At 38.7% G+C, this 4,352-nt stretch overlaps 1 long non-coding RNA gene across 3 annotated transcripts; it reads left to right on the top strand.

Moving 5' to 3' along the window:
* Positions 1-260: 260 nt before the first annotated feature.
* Positions 261-4,049, top strand: LOC133151765 (uncharacterized). Of its 3 annotated transcripts, none has more exons than XR_009713985.1 (5): positions 261-345; positions 1,553-1,570; positions 2,537-2,558; positions 3,094-3,624; positions 3,780-4,049. It is a non-coding gene; the product is annotated as an uncharacterized LOC133151765 (long non-coding RNA). The 3 variants fall into 3 exon arrangements; XR_009713986.1 differs by having other exon boundaries at positions 262-345; positions 3,094-3,726; positions 3,859-4,049; XR_009713984.1 differs by having other exon boundaries at positions 262-345; positions 3,094-3,726; positions 3,848-4,049.
* The last annotated feature ends 303 nt before the right edge of the window (positions 4,050-4,352 follow it).

The following is a 4,352-nucleotide window of genomic DNA, read 5'->3' as shown; positions in this document are numbered from 1 at the left end:
GACATTAAAAACTGACGTGGTGCTGTCGCTTCGTTGTTTGTCAACATTATAATTTCATTCATCAACCCTCACATTTTGAAACATTCAACGGCCATTGAATACCTGCCGAGCTAGACGGCAATTGACTGATTTTCTGAATCCAAACTCTACTTTTGATATTCAACCAGCAGCACATCGTCATTTTTGTGACTAGGTACGTGGCTCAAAACACGATAATTTAATAAGCTACTTACCCGAGGGATTTGAAATTTAGATTTTCCGATTGTCGTAAATGCATCACGAGAGCATGTAAGCGTCACGAGGTGAACACATTCATTCCGGTCCTGCCGTGAATGGGTGCCGAAGGTAAGTAGCAACACGTCGTCCTCATAAGAATGCAACTGGCCAAATGTGTTTCTTTAATGGTCTAAATTTACTATAAACTATCATGTTTATGTCCATTCGGTGTTTGTCTGTCCGCGCGTGTAGGCAAATAGCCCCAAACGGTCCTTGCGTTTTCTTGCTACCGTTAGCACGCTAGCATCTGCTACTGTTAGCTCGTTATCGCGCGTGGCAACGACATATATTCAAACGTTGAGGTAATATAGTTAGTGCGTCTTCTAGCTTCGAGACGCTCTGACGTTGGCGGTGATTGAGATATAACAAAATTAGGACGATAGGTTGCATGTTTGAACAGTGTTAAGATTGTTTGAATGTCCATTTGTTGTATAAGTTGCCATGTGTTTGGTTTAAGTGGTTACGTTTATAAAGTCAATAAACCTACGGCCGCCATTTTAATTTCTTTACGGCAGAAATGCATGGCGTCTTTCTCCGTGGAGTTCTTCAATAACAACGGGGAACGTCTAACAACCTGGTGGTTTTATTAGCGTCAAAGTAATTTCTGTTTAGAAAATTAGGTATTTGAGGCTAACTCAGTCATGTATTCATATTTAATGAAAATGTTCAGTGGCTGTAAATTCATATGCATATGAACACACACAGTTTTTGAGTCATTACAAACGATTTCTTTTTACATGCACGTTTTTGGTTGACTGATTTTCTGAAAATACGAGACTCGGGGGATTCGGAAGTCTGTTTAATGTTCGATAAATGTATTTTTGTATGCCTCAATAAGGCATTGCAATCTGTATGAGTGGTTTGTATGTGATCTCACTGCACACATACATTCTCACCGTGAGAACCCTGAAGGCCGTGATTGAGTAGTTTGATAATATGTTTGAATTACACCATTTTTCATGAAAATTGGCTGATCATGAGAGGAGCATCTCTGGTTCTGACCATTTTGCGGATGTGTAAAAGGTGTGTTGTGGGTTCTGTGGAAGTTTGAACATTTTCTCCAAACATAAGAAGATTCACGTTTGTATGCTGTATTGTATCTTATTTTTGATTGGTAGAGTTTGTGTGCAAGAAATATTTTAAATTCTCAAACCAAAATATTTGTTTGTATTTAAAAATAATATATTTTTAAAATTTTTACATTTGATGGAAATGTATGTTCAAGTATAGTAACTGATTTCTCTCTCTCTCTCTCTCTCTCTTCCTCTCTATGCAGTTGAATTGCTTTGATCAGGTAAGGTGTGGATTATGATTATTTAATTTCACTAATGGCATCAGACAGATTTATAATTTTTGCAGCAACAAAATAATTCTTTCTTCATCCTCTTGATTTTTACTGGATTTTGAAAATACAAGACTAAAGGAGATTGGAAAGTAGGTTTTGGTGTTACATAGAAAGGAACCTGAAAAAATACTTTAACAAAGATTCGAGGGTGTTTTTTTTGTGGGAGAGATTTGGCATACATTACAACGTTTGTTGTGGTGGTGCTTTACACATTGTCCAAACTCTTACTTCCCAATTTGAACACTAGGTGTCACCCAAGTGACGTTAAAAAACTGATGTGATGCTGTCGCTTCGTTGCAGTCAAACAATAAAAGCAATATAAAATCGATTATCCAAATAACTGCAAGAGTCAAACTTGTTTGTCAACATTATAATTTCATACATCAATCCCTCACATTTTGAAACATTTTACGGCCATTGAATACCTGCCGAGCTAGACTGCAATGCTTTTTTCATCGCCACTGCATGTCCTTCAAAAACAAGTGGTAGCTTGTTCAATTTTCAACGACTTTTATGGGGCAGTCTTTTTACTTCTGCTATCATTACAAAGCATATATAGATACGTTCTATTTTTTTTTCTTTGAGATGCTGATTTCTAACATTGTGACTCTTCAGTCGTGTTGTGTGCAAATAGCGACTAGTCCTCAAATTTATTTTTCATTGGTTCGGATGGGTTTGTATGGTGACAGGAGCATCCCCAGTTGTGACCACTGTGTGGATGTGTTTGAAGTGAATCATATTCAAATGTTTATGTTCTGATTTTGCTTAATTTTGGTTAAGTAGATTGTGTGCTAAAAATATTTAAAATATCAAAATGTCTATATTTTAAATAGTCCTGCAACATTTTGTACGTTTTTTGTACGCAGATGTATGTTCAAGTTCAATAACTGATTCTCTTTTTGTCTCTGTTTGCAGAGTTCATTCGCTTTGACCAAAGGTGAAGTGCGGATTATATCCAGCCAGCTAACCATGCTTCCACCCATTATGCAATAAAAGTTTCATAGTGATGATGTTTAACTGTAAAAAATGCTGTTTGTTCTTTGTTCAACATACAATTAGATGCAGAGATCCTGTCACCTGCGTTTATACATTTAATGTACAAATGCTATTGTTAGGAATATTACAATCTTTTAACATTTACTGCTGTGCCATTTATCATTAATTTTGTGGCCACCTAATAAACGCATGATTTTCTGCACAGAATTGCTAACCGAATTTCACATTTTATTATAAATTGTCATGCAAATTTAATTTAATTACTTATTTTTTTAATCATTTACTTAATTCACAAACCATTTCTAGTATACGGCGGGTCAGCAGTGACAGTAAAAATAAGGTTGCAGTGCCACCATTTTTTAAAGCTGACGTGAATTACAAAAGAAGTAGAAAGATGGTACCGTTGTAACAACTATTTGAACACTGTGGTTGACTTTAATTAATGCTTTTATGCTTTTTGTACCCCTTCTCCCCAGGCTGCCGACTGAGTCCCCCCCCAACCCTCTTTATTGCTGCTCCACTTTTTGTCTCTGACTTCTTTCACTCACTGTCTATCTTGGATTGACAAGACGCATTGTGGTGGACGTTGACTGATCCCTGTGGGCTGGATCAGACATTGACGAATCAGACGTGGACTTTGATCCCTGTGTTGAGGATCAAACTTTTTTTTTTTTGATCCTTGTGGTGTGGATCAGACGTTGACTTGATCCCTGGTATCTGGATCAGACCTTGACTTGATCCTTGCCTGGATCGGACCTTGACTTGATCCCTTGCGGTGCGGGATCTGATTGAAAAAAAAAAACCTGCCTTGGGATTGGCATTGAAATATAACCCTGTTGTGGGCTGTGCATTCAAAATATAACCCGTTGTGGGCTGTGCATTGAAATATAACTTCTTGGACCTGGGCCTAACTGTGAAATATTACTACCTCTTGTGCGAGATCCAATTGACAAAAGTGCAAGACACGAGCCATGCCACGCAAAAGCAAGAAGGCGCAAGCTGCCAAGGTAAGATGGCAACAGCGTAAAAACAACACAGACTCTGGAAGTGCAGATAAACCAACAACTGCCAAACAATTGATGGCCACTGAACCTGGAAACTCTACGGAGGTAATGATGTCAACATCTCATGATCCTGTAACATGTGTTTTGGCATCCTACAGTCAAGATCATCCAAAGTATGCTGATTCCAGAAACAGTCAGTGTGCTGCAAACTCTGCTACATTTCTAGCTTTCCTGCAGGAGACAGACAATGTGACAAGTGCTCACCTGGACCTTGTTCTCGATCGAGGCAATGAGCTCTATGTGGCTACTGTGGCTGTGCTGAAAGCAGAAGGACGATACGAACATCCTCATTTGGCAACCGATGAAATTCCAGCCATTGTGAATGGCTTTCACAAACAACATGTGTTAATAAAGTATCAGTCAATGTATGGTCTTTTCAATTCCTCTATTGCTGATGTGGCATTTATGATGCTCTGTGACGGACTTCAGTGTCTGGTGTCAGAGGTGAAATATGCTCTTTTGGTTATGAATTCATTGTTTATTGCTGTTTTCCGAAACCAACAAGGAAGATATGGCTATTTTGATCCACACGCCAGAGAACGTGATGGGCTCCCTCCGCCCTCCGGTGCACCACGTGGTACAGCTGTCATGATGCTATTTACATGTTTGAACGATCTGATAGATAAGCTCATAGAGGTTTTCACTCTGGCTGGTGCCGCTCCCACTACTCA

The sequence above is a fragment of the Syngnathus typhle genome, linkage group LG3 (assembly GCF_033458585.1).
Source record: "Syngnathus typhle isolate RoL2023-S1 ecotype Sweden linkage group LG3, RoL_Styp_1.0, whole genome shotgun sequence".
Taxonomy (NCBI): Eukaryota; Metazoa; Chordata; class Actinopteri; order Syngnathiformes; family Syngnathidae; genus Syngnathus; species Syngnathus typhle.
The sequence above is the reverse complement of the archived record's forward strand: the minus strand, read 5'-3'. Positions and strand labels throughout refer to the sequence as shown.